This window comes from Sinocyclocheilus rhinocerous, unplaced genomic scaffold, assembly GCF_001515625.1.
Source record: "Sinocyclocheilus rhinocerous isolate Xijiao unplaced genomic scaffold, SAMN03320098_v1.1 scaffold311, whole genome shotgun sequence".
In the NCBI taxonomy this organism is placed as follows: domain Eukaryota; kingdom Metazoa; phylum Chordata; class Actinopteri; order Cypriniformes; family Cyprinidae; genus Sinocyclocheilus; species Sinocyclocheilus rhinocerous.
The window spans coordinates 832,166-852,677 of NW_015623669.1; the positions used below are offsets into that span (position 1 = coordinate 832,166).

The following is a 20,512-nucleotide window of genomic DNA, read 5'->3' on the forward strand; positions in this document are numbered from 1 at the left end:
AAAAAAAAGTTGCTAGGGTAGTCTGAAAAGTTGCTAAATCTAGCAACAAAATTGCTAAGTTGGCAACACTGGGGAAGAGGAAAAAACTAAATGAGAAATGTTCTGAGTGTGCCCGGCCCACCGCTCCATCCTCAGGGGGGCAGCGTGATGGAATATAAGATGACCAGACACATTTCAGGTTCTACGTTTAATTAACGGTCAAAATAAAACCGTATTAAAAAATCTTGTTTAAGGCGAGACGAAGACATTTTTTATCATTTTCAATCATTTTTTTATGTTTTTGAAAGAAGTCTGTTACGCTCACTAAGGCTACAATTATTTGATCATATTTGATTTTTTATAGACCATTTCAATGGCGATTCGTTCACGTAAGGAAGTGACGTCTTTGGTCCTTGGATGTTTCCGGTTAGTTGACACGCACATTCAAAACATTGGCGGGAGACGGTTTATACACAGTGATATTGCGGCAGGTTATTTATTCTTGCGATTAAAAATGTCAAAATTAAAACTAGGACCATGTTGTTCGGTGGTTGGATGCTCTCTCAGGCCAGGAACTAACTTGCTGTCGGAAATTAAAGTGTTTAGATTTCCGAAAAACAAAACACAACGTGACGCTTGGATTGCTGCAGTGAAGAGAGAAGGCTGGATACCGACTAGCAACTCGAGGATATGTAGCACACATTTTATATCTGGTAAGTAAACAACGTTTTTGTAAGTGAATTATTACTGGATTAATTTGTATTCCTATATGTTCACTAGTTAAGTATGTTGAATCTAAATTTGAGCTAGCATTGTGGCTCCGTCATTGTTTTCATATGTAGATAGCTAGCGTTTTGATACGTTTGATTGTAAAAAGCAAGGGTTTATTTCCGTTTTCATTTCTAAATATTCTGTGGGCTGTAATTAGGAAAGTAGCAGTTTACATCAGTTGTCTAGCTATCTATTCAGCTGACAGATGCAATGCGTAACACTTTATAAAAACAAAACAATTGTGTAACATTAGCTAACTGCATTATTTCAGAAAAGAGAATGGTAAACAACATTTTTTTCCTGCATTTATTAAGCGTTGTTAATGTTAATTCCATCATGCAGTAATGTAACAATAACAGTATTATTTTTTACATTTAACCTAACTAACCTGGATGAGTTAAATAAATATTTAAATAATGACCACACACAGGGCTCTGATGTCACAGATGGAGCATTCAACCCCTCTCTCACACACTGTTCCACCGCAACAAGGATCGCAGCAACATGGCTACACACTTCACCTAATCTATCCACAAACATTTCAAAACGTATGGAATAATTATGTATGCAATAAGTTATGACGGAACACAACAATTAATTTAATAGAATTCAGTTAGCAATGTCATTTATTATTAGCATAGACATACAGATTTACCCAGCCATGCAAGTGCAATGCCCACTAATAACCTCCCCGGTCACCTTAGCAACGAACCAAGCGGAGTACGTTTTTGACAACGTTTGACTTGCTCCAACCTCGCCAAACACGAGATAATGTATATTGTTGTTGTTAAAAATAAGTTTCAATTTGGGAATCTGATTTTCAAATTGGAAATCGGACCAACACCATCCGATTTGATTGACATTGACATAATATCACGATCAACCACATTGGTGTTTGCATCGACATTCAGCCAAGGCTAATATTCCATTGCAAGATCCAAAATGGAATAATCTCCATGATTCATTGTCCACCTTGCCATATTAAACAATACACAGCCCCGTCCTTGGCCGCCGTTAGCCTCATCAGCCGGAAGCCCACTTCACCCCTAGCAGCGGAGGTCAGTGGCAGCGCGGCCTTGCTTCTGTTTTGAGTTTAGCCAGTGCTTTCAGGTTAATCTGCGAGAGGCTGTTAAGTGTGAAAAATTGGGATATTTTCAAATACTGTGTATTTAGTTTAAAATGTCTTTTTCTGAGTAAAGGTAGATGGTTATGTTGGCCACTATATTGGACACCGCTTTATTTGGGAAACTGGTCCAGTGAAATGTCAGATGTAAAACATGGTCAACTTCAATGATTGATGACCTGAAAATATTTTAATCACATCTGGCCTTGCTGCCATGCCCAGAAAGGCCACCTGGAACACGTTTTGAATTTCTTCGTTTTGTGATCTTGCTAACTCAGCTCGAGCCGTTCCCTCCTGTCATGCTTCCACTGCTGCTTTTCTTACAAAGCTATTCATTAAAACAGAGAGCTTTGGGAGTTACCTGACACTGTAGGGGTCAAAGGGGTCTGTTATGTTATAATTTCAAATTGGGGGTGTACTATTCCCAGTGTAATTATTCCAATTAATCATCGAATGTATGTCATGACACGACTGCACATTTTTCCATTTCAATATTCATATCCACACTATTATTATATCCCGCTGGCTGTGTCCGCTTATCGGAATTGTTTCATGGTGGCACCGCTATCATTCATCACATTCAGCTCTCTGCCGCTGTTATGGATTCATTTGTGATAACATCATAAAAAATCATAGGAACGAGGGTATTTTTAACCTTTGGTTTCTAATGCGCTGACAGAATATGCAGCTTCTTTTTTGTCTGCCGCCATCCAAATCCATGTGAGGACAATGAAAAGAAGGCCGCAGAGTCTTCATTTCCATCGCACACTTGATTAAAACTTTGTTTTTCAGCCAGCCACATCATCGTCAACTCTATCGTCCTCCGGCCAGTTTTTTACTTTAGAAACCCTTGTTTTATATAAAAAATTGTACTACTTTGCAATAAGGTTCCCCTTGTGAAAAAGAAGTGCACCTGTATTGAATGTGCACTCGTGTAATTAATAAAATTAATTAATACTTAAGTGTACTTAAGGTTTGTCTATGTTTCTTAACACACTTAATGTCAAATTAAAAGTTTTACTTATTATTTTATTATTTTAAATCATTGTTTTATAATCTTTAAAGAAGATCTTTAAAGAAGTACACTTGGAGTATTTTTAAAATGCATATAAAGTACTTTATACAGTTAATTTGAACTCTAGTGTGCAATTTAATATTACATTAAAAGTTACTATATTCTAAATGGGTAACGTTTCGCAATAAGGTCCCATTAGATAACATTAGTTAATATATTAACTTATTGTTACAGTATTTGTTAATGCCAGTTAATAAAAAAAATACAACAGTTTATTGTTAGCTCACGGTAGCTCAGGTCCATTAAATAATAGTAACGGATACAATGTTGGTTTTAGTGTCTTTAGTAAATGTTAAAATGAACAATAACTACGATTAAAAAAGGCTTTAGAAATATTTATTATTGTTAGTTCTTGTTAATGTTAGCTCATGTTAATGTCAAACAAATGGAACTTTGTTGTAAACTGTTACCAAATGTTGTGATTGTTAGTTCATGATACTTAATTCATTAACTAATGAAATCTTTATTTGATTTCAGCTGAAATTTAATATGCTAAATTAATGGCTGGTGGGAATGTGATGAAAGAACCTGTTGGTCAATGAATGATAAAATACAATATGAAATCAGATCTGCTCACTCAGACTGAAATGCAAAACCTAAATCTGACTTTAATCAGATTTCAAACCACCTACGAAGATTCTTGCGAAAATTCACATTTAATGTTTTTTTTTTGTCCTGCCTGTCTGAACAAGGCCTTAGAATCCTAAAAGTATTTCATTTTGATTTAAAGTCTCTCATACAGTATCTCCGCACAAGATTTTATAGCACGATTCGAAATCTAGAAAACCTTGTTTTTCCAATACAGCATGGTACAGTAACATGCAAAGAGTCATAATGTTCTCGCTGTTCATACTAAAAATTAAAACATACTAAAAATAGCCACTCTGACCACACCTATAAAAACAAATAGAGTTTATAAAACATAACGCAGTCACATATACGCTCTCCTATCTTGCTTTCTATTGAGTTCCACCTTGATTTACTGCATGTAGCCCTCACTGGCCATAGTGTTTCCATTTTAGATGAATCACATTTAGTCATTTATTTAGCACAATACCTGTCACACGCGGTGCCTGAGGGAAAGTGAGGTCGCCATTGTAATAAAATGTAAACCAGGAGTGGAAAGCATGATTTATATCAGGCTTAAATAGAAAGGTTTAACTTGTACTGTGGGTGGACTATCAGTACCGTGTTTAGCTTTAGCCCATTTGTCAAATCAGCCTTTGGATGTCCAGAAGGCCTTTCATGTACTGTACATGGAATTCTTCTTATGGATGCTGCATGTAAGTGAAAGAAACAACAACCTCCATTTATAAATGTTTCATTGTTTGGTTTCTCGTGAGAAAAACGCCTGTGTTTTCTGACAAGCATTGATGAGAGACATTGTCCAGTATCGGAGGAAAAGGCTTTCGACAAGTATCAAGAAAGTGAGCTCTACACTGGGAACTAAGTCTTGACAGGACCGGGTGACACTTTTGTTGAGCATTCCATCCAGATACGGCCTTCTCCAAATGATCTAATCTCAGCAAGTTGGCCCTAGTTCAAGCCCAATCATCTCTTCCATCAGCTAAATTCATGGCAATCCAGCCCGCATTTGTTTGCTTTTTGTCACAGACACATCCATATCTTTTGTCAAGGAAATTTGGTGTTATTAAATGTGTACATAAATGTTTGTGCAGTCATTTTGAGTAATAAGATGTCGTATTCTCATTATGTGCTTCCATAGATGTAGTTCTGTCCCACCATTCAGTAAAATGGAGCTCTTCCAAGGCTGATTTCATGCTCCAATACCAGCTGTACCAAACGGTTATATGAACCGAAGGTCCTGTAGATCCAGCAGCATTGTAATGTGCCTGTTGTCCATCTAAGTTACACAGTTTAACTGTAAATTAACTGTAAAGCCTGGAGGTTAGAGTTCAGAACGCTGATATATTCAGCCACTTAGTCAAACCGCAGTATTGGCATAGTTGAGATTGTGACCTCACAATCAACAAATGTTCTCACATGTTTTATTCGCTTCTACACTTAATCTATTACAGGCCTCTACAATAAAGTTTGTTTCTAGGAGACGGATGGTGAAAGAAAGTTAGCAAATTTTTTGTGAGATTTATTTTGGTACATATTTGATCATCAAAACTGTCAATTCACCTAAAGATTTCTGTCATAATTTACTTGTGTCATTCTAAACCTGTTTGTTCCCCTTCAGGAACTTGAGCTGCGTCGGAAAACGCTTTGGGAACGCCTTCAGCGTGACCACGCTCTGAATCACATGTCAAATCAGTCCAATGGAAGGGCGAGACGTCACAGGCGGGGGACGTAGAGACCAGGAAGCTATAAAAGCATGTGCGGTGGAACCGGCGTCAGCTTTCTGTCATTCAGCAAGCGCTCTATGTGTGTGTCAGTCGCTATTTGTTGTGAGTCTTATTTAGAGTTGTTTGTCCACTTATAAGCTCAATCGGAGCAGATGGCGGTTCGGCATCTGGGGCTAAGTGGTTCTCTGTCCAGTACAGAGAACCACTTATCTGGACGTGATGTGGGATTCGACCTCGCATCTCTCACCGGTTGGGGAGCGGTCATGAGTGGCCTGCTCGGCCCGCGGTCTATGGAGTGGTCGCCATCTCACGTGGCACATCAACTGCCTGGAGATGCTGGCCGTGTTTCTAGCATTGAAACACTTCCTCCCGGACCTAAGAGATCACCATGTGTTGGTGCGCACCGGCAACACAGCGGTGGTCTCTTATATCAACCACCAGGTAGGTCTGCGTTTGTGCCCCCTTTACAGGCTGGTGCACCAGATCCTTGTGTGGTCCCAGGGGAAACTCCTCTCGCTGAGAGTAGTTCACATTCCTGGGCATCTCAATATGGGAGCAGACATCCTGTCGAGGCAGGGGCCGAGGCCCGGGGAATGGAGACTTCACCCAGAGGTGGTGAAGCAGATATTGAGAGTTTATGGCCAGGCTCAGGTGGACCTGTTTGCGACTCGAGAGACATCGCACTGTCCCCTCTGGTTCTCTCTGACTCATCCAGCTCCTCTCGGACTGGACGCTATGGTACAGACGTGGCCGAGGTTTTGTCTGTAAGCCTTTTTCCCTGATCGCTCTGCTCCCGGGAGTTCTGGAGAGAGTGTGCCGGGACGGGGTCCGTCTACTGTTAGTAGCCCCGTTCTGGCCAGTCCGAGTATGGTTCTCGGATCTGATTTCCCTTCTCGATGGCTCTCCATGGGAGATTTCCGTCAGGAGGGATCTCCTCTCACAGGCGGAGGGTACTATCTTCACCCCCGCCCGCCCGCTGTGGAAGCCATGGGTGTGGCCTCTGAGGGGGCACAACTCGTAGCTTCCGGTCTCACCACCGAGGTTGTTGAGACCATTCTCTGATCCAGAGCTCCCTCTACGAGGAAACTGTATGGCCTGAAGTGGAAGTTTTCACTTCTTGGTGCGGAGACCGCCAGCTCGACCCAGTTTACTGCCCAGTTGGTACAGTGCTGGAGCTCCTGCAGGCCCGATTCTCTGCAGGGTTGACCCAGTTACACGTTTCCTCCACGGTGCGCTGAGGCTGAGGCCTCTGGCCAGAGAAGCTTATGCTAAGTGGTGGATCAGGATGCTATTCCATAGCCTCGAGTCCTCTGATCTCCCCTCTCCTTTGGGGGTCAAGGCTCACTCCTTCTGAAGTTGGCCTTTGGGCGGGATGTCCCCGCCTACTTTGTCAGGTGCCTACCTGCATTCTGCGCCACTCCTGGCTCCTTTCTCTCGCCTTAGCTGTGCTCTTCCACACTAGGCAGGGATTTGTACGTTTGTAAGTCATACTCGTTCCTAAAGCGTTTTCTGACACAGCTCGAGTTCCTGAAGAGGAACGTCTCCAGGTTACGAATGTAACCATGGTTCCCCGAGAGAAAGAGATGCTGCATCTCAGTGCCATACTTCCGGCATCCCTGTGAGCGCTTGCTTCATTCCTAGAAGCTGACACCGGTTCCACCGCACGTGCTTTTAAGCTTCCAGGTCATTACGTCACCCCGCCCGTGACGTCTCGCCCATCCATTGGACTGATTACACATGTGATTCAGAGCATGGTCACGCTGAAATAACCTGGAGACGATTTTCTTCTGAGGAACACACACACACACACAAAATATATTTTAAAAGAAGATTTTAAAAGATATGTCCATGTGATTAAAGTCAAAGGGGTCCAGTGTTGTTTTGGACCCTATTGACTTGCATTATATGAACCAAAACTACTGAAACATTCTTCTGAATAACTCAGAAAGAAAGAAATAAAGGAAGTCTTAGAGGTTTGTTTTAAATAAATATTTCTAAAAGAAGTCCTTAATAATCCTATTTCAACCCATTCCAATGTTATTTAATATTTTGGCAGAAACAGTTTTTTGCAAGAATAATTTTTGTGCATATATGATAATCAAGAATGTCAGAGTTCGCCTAAAAATCTAAATTCTGTAATTATTTGCTTGCCTTCATGTCATTCTAAAACTGATTTACTTTCTTCTGAGGAACACACTATCCTTATATGTTAATTCTGAACAAATATTTCAACAAAAAAAAAGTGCTTAGTAATCCTGTTCCAACCCCGTCAAATGTTATTTCATATTTTGCTAGACCTGACACAAAGCTGTTTCAACATCGGTAGTTGAATGACAACAGTTTGGACAAATATTTCCACTCGGCCCATCTGCCAATTCAGTTTCTATGGTGATTACTCAATTTTTACTGCATCATAGAGTAGCCGAACCACAGAGCTGCCCTTTGACCTCCAGTGCTTTACCCTACAAAGGCATTCTGCATTTTTTTCCTCTGACTTTCTTTTTTGAACCGAATGAGCCTTAACTGATTTGATATACAATATACCTCTGAGACATTCATCACTGGCCAAACATTAAAAACAGACTGAAAGCCTCACAGGGCAGAACATCGAGGTTCTCACCCACTGATTTTCAGCTCTGGAAAGTACAAACACAAAAACAACCTTGCTGGTACTTGTTTCGATGAGTGTGTGATCTGCGTTGCGTAGCGAATGACAACACATACTCGATGTTCGCTTCAGAACAGGACAGTGTTTACCAACATTTTTTTTTAAATCATATGAACCCTCACGGCCACGTCAGTAAGGCTCAAATATGATTTTTTTTTATTTTTTTACCAAATCATATTTAGTATTGTACAAAAGCTATGCCCAACATTAGGTCATTCAGTGGCAGGAACAACATATTAGCCACCAATAATACAGACATTTGGCGACCTCCAGCAATAAAATCTAGTTCAGTGTGAACGAGGCTTCGGTGTGAATGTCATCACCTCATAACCGGCCCATAATCCACCGCTGCTGCTGGCCAATGACTGAAAAATCGCACTGTATCATAAGCGTAATAAAATGTGGCAAAGCGGTCTGTGAGACGGGAGCAGCTGCTCCTCTCTACTTTTGACGTGAAAGCAACTTGACTCTTGCCTCTCATGAGAAATTTGGAAATGCAGAGATATTGACTTTATTATTCAGCTGTTTTAGCAGCATGAGGGAGCGGAGCACAGCTGAGAATGGAACAGAAAGATCATCCACAACTGGCTATGCAAATCATGTCACCAAAGATTGAATTAAACTCTGAGCCAGTGACAGCTTAAACTAATTTTGGTGAGTTTGTTTGCAATCCCACAGGAGATTGAGGATCACTCTCATGGACAATGTCTCTATGTTTTAGACTTTGTACAAGAACCACTACAAAATGTGATCCAAATCAATAGATATACACATTAGCTGCTGTTTTATAGTAAAAATGTTTAAACAACCTTGAATAATAGATTTGTTTCATTTGTCCACAATAAGACACATTGTTTTCAAAGAATTTATCTTAAATTCAGGATGGGAGGATCGATCTGGAGGTATTTCAGTATAGACGGTGCTACTCCTATAAAAATCATCCAAAGTGTTTCATTTACAGTACCGATTTATTGATCATGAAAATCAATCATACGTTTTAAGTAAATGGTTTAAATAATGGCATTACGAGATGTTTATACGTTTTATTATTATTATTTTTATTTATTTTTTTTATTATTAATTTTTTTTAATTAAAAGAGTACAAAACATTGATCAGTGTCCAATCAAATGTTATTTGAAATGATGAAATTATGGCTATTAATAACATTGAATCCCCAGAAACATCATAATTTCCATTTTGTAAATTTCCATAATCTCCAATTGCATTTCGTTATCAAAATGGAAAATATTGGCTTTGATAGTATGGCTTTGTAATGGGTTGGGGGGTAAATGGGTAATTATTGTTTATGCCTGAAAAAACAAAAAGTTGAAATATATTGAATTACTGAATATGTATTTAATTTTCTCTCTCTCTCTCTCTCTATATACAGTGGGTACGGAAAGTATTCAGACCCCCTTAAATTTTTCACTCTTTGTTATATTGCAGCCATTTGCTCAAATCATTTAAGTTAATTTTTTAAAAACTAAATATACATACTAATATAAAGTGTATATATAGTATATATAAAATATATTATCTCTGAAAGGTCTTTCTGTATGTTAGTTTTTTTTTTCTTTTTTTTCTGGAAAACAAGAAATACAATTATACAGATGTATAAAGCCATGTATTGAGGGCAGGGAAGTTATTGAGAATTAAGAATTATGCTAAATAAATTACCCATAATTCTCTGCACACTATCACCTCCCCTGGTGAAAGATGTACATGTGTATAATTGTTTTATCCAGCCTTCAGGCTGCTGTCTTGAAATGTATAAAGTGTTTAAATGCAGTAAAGCCAGCAGGTGATTCAGAAGGTTTCAGGGCTGGCTTTATTTATTGCCTGCTTAAAATGGATATCTTTCTGCTTTAGAATAAATAGGCCCTCCACTGAAGGAGCTCAGTTAATGCGACTGTGTCTTTCATATCTTATGAGTTATATTTCTTTTTTTTAATCTCTTTTTTTTCAGAGCTGTTGTTGAATGACCAGCGATTAGTGCGGTGCCTGTAATTATACAAAGTGGCCTTGTCTATGTTTGCACACCAGCATTTTGAGGACATTTTGAAAAATTGGTGGAATTTCCTTTTAAAAGAGCTTTATTTGTTGCAAATGAACCATGGGAAACAATTACTCCATTGCCCTCCGTTCCCCTCACCGGCTGAGTACGTGACAGGCTTGCAAAGCGTTTAAGGTGTTGATGTGGGTACGGGGCCATACCTAAATCTTCTTTGGAAAGAAAAACCTCTCCAACTCTTACACTCTCAAAACACAGCTTTTACGCTCTTTTATTCCTGAGGGTTTGAAAGTACTAGGTATTTGTTTCAATAACAGAATGTGACGTTGGCGGCTGTCTGACATATTATTCTCCTCCTGTTTGAAAGCCTTCTCCATCTTGCCTGCATGAGGAGAACTCTGATCTCAGCACAACTTCCAAAACAAGCGAAACCACATCTCAGCGAATCTTTTTTCAACAGCCTGAATCATTATCCCTTTAACCCCGTGACTTCCCTCGTTTTTATTCTCTAGCTCGTTTGCTCAAATATCACCATTTTCATCCTCCAGTTTTAACAAATGATTGTTCACAGAGGCAGCGTGCAAAGTTTCAGATGACTTTTCGGAACAAGCTGCTGTGATACTTCGTATGTAATAAGCTTTAATGGATCTATAATGCGATCTCCAATTCACTCGTCTGCTACTTGTAGAGTTCACAGAGTTCAGTGCTGAAGTAAAAGTGCATGTTTGCTTTCCAAAATCAAGACGTCCATATTATGGACGAGCCAGTGCATCATTAAACACATTCTGCATGTCAGCAGAGCCTGATGTGTATAGATGAAGAAAGGTTTTTTTAAAGATGTTTTGAAGCAATATCACGCAAGAAAGAGTGCTGTTTTTCCAAATATCAGCTTGGTTGTGATTTGGCTGTAGACACAAGGCTGACTTGTTTATTTGATCATTAGATGTAGATGATTTCTCAGAATTCTTTGAACTGAAAGTTCAAAGGAACAGAACAGAATATATTAAAATCTTTTGTAACATTATAAATGCCTTTTGTTGTCACTTTTGATCAATTGAATGCATCCTTGCTGAATAAAAGTATTCATTTCTTAAAAAAGAAAACACAACAAACAACAAAATATTATTGTATTAAGGTTTCCAGCAGCACAACTACTTTCAATATTAATAATAATCAGAAATGTTTCTTGAGCAGCAAATCAGATTTCTGAAATTATTTCTGAAGGATCACTTGACACTGAAGACTGGAGTAATGATACTGAAAATTCAGCTTTGCATCACAGGAATAAATTACATTTTAAAATTCTTATAGCTTTTATCTCATCATATCTCCACCCCGCTGTGCTGCATTGGTCATGGTAAATGAGATTTCTTCCGATTTGAGTGGTAACATCCAGAAAAGTGTTATGCAAATATGGAATTATTATTATTAAAGTCTTCTGTCAACATAATGCTCCCATTATCTATACGGTTAGAGACACCAAGGCCATTTTAATATAGTTTAATATCTACACTTATGATATAATATGCATATGAATCACTCTTATTGGTGTACACTGTAGAGAGAGAGACTTCTACCAGTGATTTAGTTTGATTTGTTTTGTTATATTTTTCTACAATGTGTTTTTTGCTGGAGTCAGCGGGACCCCGAAAATAAAGATCCCAAAAAGAGCGGTTTAGTAGCAATGCCATTGAAAAGCCGTTTAAGGTTCCTAAAAGAACCATTCAGTGAACAGTTCATAAAAGAACCATGTTTTAGTGTGAAGAATATTTTTATAATCTAAAGAACCATTTTCCACTATAAAGGTTAAAGGTTCATGAGGAACATGAGGGTTGAAGTAGCTTGTTTTAAATGCCCAAAAATTAAAGTTTTACTCCATAAACAAACCTGATGCGCAGCTTCTGCAGATAAATCACTCTAAGCTTACACTCAGGTGGCCTCAGTAAGGGAACATCTCCTGAAATGAGAATAATAGTGAAGTCATCTCAAAGCAGGCAGATAGGGATGGCTAGATCTTACTGATTTGCTCTATATTGTGGCTAAACGAGCTCTTTTCCATATTGAGTTCGTATCCTGTTGCAGAGAATTACCTCATTGCTTATTCTGTGAGCACTTTTTTGGTCATTCTTTCTTTTTCTCCAGCTCTCTTTTTTTCACTGACAATGATAGAGCAATCATTTGAAGGCATGCTTGTGCTGATGTACAACATATGGCTCAATGCACATGTTCAGAGGGCCAACATCAGAGTGAAACCAAAGGCCATCTGGGCATATTCATTGTTTAAATATTAATGACACTTTTGTTATATGTGACTTTCATAAACCTGAAAGGAATAGTTCATTGAAAAATTTAAATTCATGTAATTATAATTCAGTATAGTTATTCATTACTTACCCTCATGTATTTTTTATGCATGCAAAAACACTATAAAATTATAATGTATAAAACTATAATGTTCTGCTCCATTGAGCTGAACCTGAGAATCAAATCAGTCTGATTTGTGAATGAATCATTTTCACAAAGATTCACAAATCATTTAACGGCTTTATATTTCATAAAACGTTGAATAGTCACAGACTACTTTTATAATGCATTACAGGTGTTTTGGGTCCTATGTGATGCTTGAATGCTTTAGTCTCCATTTATTGTAATTACATGGAAAAGATCAACCAATACCTTCATCAAAATTTCTCCTTTTGCATTCAGTGGAAGAAAAGAAGTGGAATTTGGAACGACATGTGGGTGAGTAATCAATGACATTTATTTATTTATTTACTTACTTACTTATTTATTTATACTTTACTGATTTAAATGGAGCAGGGAAAACAGAAAGGTGTTTAACTCCCACTATTCTGCTGCTATACTTGATTTAAGATCTCAAACCGAAACCTGTTACACCACTCTGTTATTTATCAATCAAGAGCCAATCTTAGCTCCCCTTTCTTGTAAAGATCAACAGTAGCCAGAGAGCGATATCATTAGCTGATGGTGGCGATAAACCTGTGATCTGTGGAAACATGGTGCCCCACTGTTACAGCAATGAAGGCAATTGGAGCAGATAAGCCATTATACCAGCCTCGGCTTGTCAGCTGTATTGTGCTCTTCCTCATAAACCTATTCAGTGATTAAGCACCTGTTTGCAAAGTCAGGCTCCAGGAAAATACGCACACAGGTGTCAGACAGCCGTACAGTAACAGCCCAGTTCGCAAATGGTTTTTAAATCAGTGGAGTCACGATCAGATGGAAACGACATCTTAATTTGTAGGATGTCATACGGCATGACGTGTATTTATAACGCAGCGAATGGAAATTTCCAGGCTTGCTCATAATGAAAGAATATCCTGATTTGAAGCAGTTCCATTTTCAAAAAAACAACTGTTCATTTTCAGAGTAGAACATTATAATCCTATGGAGTAATGCAGACAGAATGCTCTACAGCAGTGGATCTCAACCTTTTTTGGGCCAGCGGCCCCTTCCCATTATCCAGGCCCCCCCCCCCAGAGCCCCCTCATCAAATAAAATGTAGTCTAATTATCTTCACTGAATATTGAAGTTGAGTATCATTTTGAGTTTATAATGAGGACTATTATTATATTTACAATACTATTCAAATGTTTGGGTACATTACGTTTTTTTTTTTTTTTTTTTTAAGAAATTATCATTAAATTGTTTTAAAAAGACAGTGAAGAATTTTTTACAGTAGATGCTTTGACAATAAGTGTAATAACATTATTTTACAGAGTTTTAGGCATGTTGGTGATTTTCATTACTACAGCTTTGGTAATGTTGAGATATGATATACCCTGTTCATCCAATTTAAAAAAAAAATCCTGTTTAGAATAAATCCACAGGGGGCATTTTTACAGAAGAGATTTTAGTTTGTTCTCCCTTTCCTGGAACTCCTGAATACCCTTTTTACTGCTGCAATATGCTTGAATGTTTTCAATTAGCTTTCAGTGAAAAATTATAATATTTATCCCTTAGTTTTAGAAAATACCCTATTTTTTGATAATATATTGAATTTCCTTTTTGCTATAGTGAACATGGTCATTTTGGTGGGTAAATATCACATTTACGCATGCAAATAGAAGAAATGCAAACCCTCCTTTTACTACTGTATATTTTGTGAGAATATTTCAAAGTTTGCTTACAAATACAGTACTTCAAAGAAAAGTAGAAAGATGGGAAACATATGCCCCTCATTTTCAAAATATTTACTATTTTAGTGCTGTCCTGTTTTATATATTTGTTATAGTCCATTAAATTTCAAATCTTGCTTTTTTTATGGCAGTGTGGTTGATATGTTCCCTGTCTTGCATTGTACATGTGCAATAAAAATGCAGAGTGTCTAATAAAAATTTTTTTTATGCCAGTAAAGACATGATTAATAAATGTATCCTATTTATCAAATTGATAATTTAGTAATAATAAATTAATAATAAAAAATTAAAAATAAGGAAGCAAAATAAGATTTCTATTTTGATTAGTTTAAATTCACATTTCTACTTTCCATTACATATACTGTATATATATTTCTTGAGCAGCAACCAGCATGATTTCTGATGGATCATGTGACACTGAAAGCTGGAGTAATGGAGATTTAGCATGAGAGGAAAACATTTTTAGGATATATTCAAATAGAAAGCAGTTCTTTTAAGTTGTAGATTTACTGTTTTCAGCGTATTTGTATTGATCAAATAAACGCAGGCTTACTGTACCAGAGATTTGTTTCAAAACCATTAAAAAAATCTTACTGATCCTTTATAGGCTTATATTTTTTTTTAATAATATATTCTAAATAATATGTATACATATTTTAAAACCCATAAATATTTAGCCCATAAATAACAGCCCACACTAGCCCATATATTATTTAAAAAATACGTCATTGAATGCCACATGACATTCATGACATTTGATTGGACAAATGAAAAATCTGATGTTTAAAATACTATGACATAATCTTCAATCCTCCGTTTTTTTTTTTATATCATTATACGTAAAACTTTACTGTGCACTATGCTTTGTTTGTTTTTATATGTTTTTAATTTGTATTGTTTTTATTTGTATGTTCCTTTTCTCTGCAGTAAAAAAAGACATTTGATTGGACTGCACTTGAAATATCATTATCATCTCTCTTTATAAGTTTAGCATTTAAACCAACCGCAGCCAAACAAACAAACAAACAAAAATAGGGCATTCATATAAATTTTTCCGAACAAGAGAAAAGCATATTGTGTTTTATTTGTGTCTGAATGCTAGTTATTGTTTTCGCAGTAAGTTCGGCAGCTGCGCTACAGAAAGCTGAGCGAACACTGAAGTAAAGAGTCGTTGCTATGGAAATGATACACCGTCTAGTTCAGAAGCATTGTTGTAAACTAGCAGCTACACTGGACGCGAACAACGCGACACGTTGCATCAAAACGCATACTGTACAGCAGATCCCATTATAATCAGCAATTCTGTCACTGGACGCGCCAAGTTGCCCACAGTGAAGCCGCGTTATATTTCTGACACAGTCCACGCGCTTGCGCTACCGACAGCTGGACAAATAGATTTGGAGAGTTTGCTTTGATGCATCCAGTGTAGAGACGGCTTTAGGATGTTGCAGACCATTTTCTTTTGCAAGTTTCAGCTCATACATCTTTGGTGTAAACTCGCTTTAACCAAACGCACCCCCCCCAGAACACCTCAGTGCCTCACCGTATATAGTAGGGGAATTTACCGTTAACCAATTAACAGGTTTTTACTGTAGCATTTTTACAGTCTTTTACTGTTAAATTCACGGTCATTTTTTACAGTGTAGGTGAACACAATTGATTTCTTTTGGCCAATCATCAGCACAACTGGAGAACAACTGGACGTGCTCCATTCAAAATAGACTTTGACTTTAGTATGCAAATGTGTTGGAGGAGTATATTTCTGCACTTAAGGCTGTGTTTACTGACCTTTGATACTTGCAAATGATATGCCAAGATCAAGCACAAACCAACACTTGATGAAAAACCAACAAACACATTCCAAATTAAACAGCATGGTTATTTGCCAATAGTTTGAAAATACGACAAAAATGCAAATTTGCTATGATAATTTAATATGCAGTCACCATTGGTGACAGTCTGGAAAACTTTTGAGTGCCTTTTATGAAAGGTTTCATCAAAGATTACGCCAGTGTTTGCTGCACGTGGCACAAGCCGTGAAGTTTGATTCACAAGGAAATTATTCTTATGAACTGGTTCTTTTAAATGAGTCAGTCATGGGCTGTGTCCGAAAGTCTAGTCAGCTGCCTCGCTGCCCTATCAGGCAATGACTTTGCAGGCGGTGTTTTTGCACGAAGGTACCTCGTGAAACTGATTTCGGACAGGCTTCTGAGGCAGCGTAACGGTTTAATGATCTACAACAAAATAGAACGAGTTTTGGTGAAAACTAAACGAATATTTAATTACTATAATACTGATTTCTCACTAGAACTAACATCAAAAGTGCAAAAAGTTAGTCAGAAATATACATTTACACACAAACTGACCACCAAACGAAAACATTCAGATGCCTTTATCTTTATGACATCTTTATGTTTTAGTTCAACCGTCACGTAATGGAACGCACAGGATTGTGGGATATCAAAGGAAACGAAGGATACATCTATGCTGCCTTCAAAAATCGATCAGATTAAGGTATCTCATTAAACAGGAAGTGACGCTAACTTTGGATTCGGACATGCCTTGATGCCTCCTACCTTGGAGTGCATCCTCTGAAGGCAGCATTTTAGAGGTTTCGGACGCAGCAATGATTTATGAAACATCATTGAATCAGTGAATCGTTTACGGCTGACTCCCTCACTGAAACGTGTGTCTTTATTTATTTGTTAATTTATTTATATTTGAGACTTTATTTACTGACAAAAAAGTAATTTATTAAAAAATCGTTTTGTAAATTAATTCTATTTCATAATAAATATATACAGATAATAAATAATATTATAGTAAATATTACATAATAAATTAAATAAACAGTGATCATGTAATTTGCCAGCTAAATAAATAAATAAATTAAAGCCTTTCAATTTGGGTTCCAGTGGCTCCCTCATCTTTTATTTATTTATTTATTTTTACATTTTTATTTATTTATTTATTTAATTTGTCGTGCTCTGTAAACTTTTGTTAGTTGAACTTTTTTTTTTTCATTAAGTCTTCGAAATCCTGACACAAAACAAAAAATTAATCTTTCATTTCCAAGCAGAAATTGAGGTTTTGTGTCAAAGTGTTTGCGTACTATCTTGCCCTCGCTTTGAGCATTGACTGCGTTTGCTCAGTTTAGGTCATAAACAGCTTCTCCTCAAAGGCGGAAGTGTTGCATTTCAGTGATAAAGTTTATCAGCTCCTGGGGGTGTCAGAGAAGCAACAGAGGGGCCCTAAAACTTGCCAAAACACTACAGAAACCACCTCATTCTTACCCATACAAGTTACTTTAGTCGTAGCAACAAATTTACAGGCAACAATCAATCCATTTTTAGCTTCTACAGCAGTTACATCATGCTGCCAAAATTCATATCGCTTGAAAAATGCATGTTTGTTCGCAAAAAAACAATTGCAACAAGTGCTCTTTCTCAGGGAGGGTTAATACATACTTTCACAGCATTTCAACCCTTTCTCAGTGCGCTGTGAAACACAAAGCAATCATTGTGGCTTCATTTATGTGTTTCTGCCAGCAACACAAAATGTACCCATCAGCAGCACAGAGCGGCAAAATGTTGACTTCCTGTTAAACAAAACGCACTGCCATTATCTCCCATCTGTCATTATTTGAATTACTGTATGTCTACGAGGGCAACTTTCATAATACACTGCACCAAAAATAATCAAAATGCTAATTTTGTCTTCTTACAATGTGCTAGACATAATGTTCAGCTCGCCCTGTGTTTAATGAAACTCACTGGAGACCTGGTCACGGTGTACGAAAACCAAAGTACACAGTTTACGTAAAAGGGCTTCAGACATCACAGGGCTGATCAAATTTTACTCCATGTACTCGTAAGTTGGTGAGCTATACGCTGAATAATGTGATTTGTTTGTTGAAATGGGCTACCTGACACCAGTGAACTCACTGCTTCAAGCATTTGGAGATTGAAGTCGCTCAGAATGACTTGATTCTAAGTTGTTCCTTTCTCTCTGCTTCTGCCTTTCGGTTTCCACCGCAACATTTTTCTTCTTAGATGAAGTCTGCCGTGGGTTCAGCAGCTAGAACTTCATGTTCTGAAGAGAAAAATTTGCTTTATATTTGTGATATCAAATACAAAATTACAACCAATCAATTAAGACTCTAATATTTTAATTTGAAATTATATATAAAGACTTGGCAATAATTCTCGTAAAAATTTAATTGGTTTAATGTAAATCTGTAATTTACTACAAAAGTGCAACATTTTACTAAGCTTTGGTAGTTTTAGTAGTTGTAATAGAGAAAGAAGACATTATGCTCTTTTTTTTATTATTATTATTTCCTAAAAACTCAAGATTATAAAAAAAAAAAAAAAAAAAGTCTCTCCTGTAATGTCTGGCATACATGACTGTGTTTGCATGTGAAATGCGTATGCGTGTGCATTGTTTCCACTTCATTGTGGCTAGGAAATGTCTCCAGGGCTTGCCCACCTAGACCCCTGTAACAGCTGCTGTAAACCCTGTACTGTGATAGTCAAGTGTGTCTCCCCCCTTCTAGGAAAAACCTTTCCTGAAAAGCCTCTATAAACAGAGCAAAAACAATATCCAATTTTAGTAATTTTACTGAATTCAAAATCCTATGTTGATTTTTTTTTCATTATCTGTGATGTGTTTATTGTAGAGCACTGACACTAAAACAATATTTTTGTTGTTTATGTTAGGAAATATGTAGTGTAGTTTAAGTATTTAGTTCCTGTGATGCAGAAGCAGAGTTTATACAATTGAAAAAACACAGAAACACAGCTAATTTACAAATTGGCCTCTTGCAGTGGGTCGTTAAAATAACTACCATGTTATCTGGATAAAAAAAAAAAACTATTTACATTGTAAATCTGACAGACTAGTACAAATGCATTAGGAAACAAAACAATACTGGAGTGTTTGTAGGTCCCTGTGGACACTGTTGGATTAATTCTCATTTTGGTCTGGATGAAGAAATGTAGGTCTGTAATGAAATGAGAGTGCAATTTGAAAAGTTGTTTCTCTGTTTGTTGGGATAGGGGTTAAATCAAGATTTGGTTGAAATTTACAAGGTGTCTTTTTTCTTTCTCCCGTTTTTGATTTCTAGAGAATGCAGCATGATTCTTGCTCCTTTTCATTGAGGTGAAACTCAAAATATAGTTAAACACTGTATGTAGACTTTCTGGTGTCATGGCTCATTTTAAGACGGATACCTGTATATTTCATGATGATATACTGACTATTTAATTTTGTAGTTTTTCTTTTTCATATTTTTCTCTCTGAATTGTTTGCACAGTTAAAGAGATTTTTTTATTAAAAGAAGTTACTCCGCTATTGTCAACAATTTAAAGTCCAATGAAAATAAACAAAAGGGCAATTCTGCTTCTTTTAAGATGGTCAGTTCTCTTGAGCATTTAAGAGAAAGGGCCAGATTTAGAGCACATGGTTTCTCTTTCATATCAGAGCTTGTGTCCTGTTCCATTCCTCATACCTTTCTTCTGACATGCATTCTTTTAAAGATAATGCCAACATATTCAAACCAAAGCAAAAATTATTTCTCGTGACAGTTTCCCTTCAGAACATTAAGTGTTGTAGCTCCCCCGAGGAAGCTTTATCTGCATTACGTTTGACTGGCCAGCTTGTTTCTGTGTATTCCAGCTATAAACACAAGCAATTATGAGCTTACGCCTTGTATTTCCGCCCCCCTGCACAAACTTCACCTGGCTGTTTTACATTCCACCAGGAGCACTACCATAACAAGTCATTCATTTTTGTGTGAAATGTAGTACACGTCCAATCGCTCTGTAATCCGAGACCACTTCAACACTGCCCAGCTCAACCTTGACGCACTTCTCACAGGTCTTCATCTCCCCTGAGAAAAGTCTCCACAAGCGCATTCACAGATTTGGGTCATATGATTACAGCAGGTTTGAAGTTCACCTGCAGTGTTGGGAAGGTTACATTGGAAATGTAATAGGTTACAGATTACAAGTTACCCTATTTAAAATGTAATAGTAGTGTAACTTTTTCAATTACTTTATTAAAGTAATGTAACTGATTACTTTTGATTACTTTTTGATTACTTTTCAAAATTTCTAATGAATGTTTATTTGCAACTGTTAATCATTTTCAAACATTTACACCATGCAGGGCTAACCTTACAGTAGTGCTCAACACTCTCAGACTTTCAAAATCCTTCATCACTTGAATTAAGATGAACAAATTTGAACACATCCACCACAAAATCAGACTTTAGTACCGCCTTTTACTTTGAGATTGATCTGAAGTTCAATGCAGATTTAAAATCATAAGAAATAGTTAAGATAAGAAATAGTTAATAGATAAGAAATCTTTGCATAACTACAGGAAACACTGCATCTAACAATGCTTTGGA

General features: G+C 37.1%; 1 protein-coding gene across 2 annotated transcripts in view; it reads right to left on the minus strand.

The window, feature by feature from the left end:
* The window catches only part of LOC107724439 (beta-1 adrenergic receptor-like), a 28,135-nt gene that overhangs the window by 3,581 nt on the left and 4,042 nt on the right, over positions 1-20,512 (minus strand). Inside the window, exon 1 of one of the 2 annotated variants that reach the window (XR_001638028.1) lies at positions 11,828-12,219. The exons of the other annotated variant lie outside the window; for it this stretch is intronic. The gene's annotated coding sequence lies outside the window, so the exon portion shown is untranslated. Of the gene's footprint in view, positions 1-11,827; positions 12,220-20,512 lie in introns of those variants that run through there. 2 annotated transcript variants of the gene reach the window in all.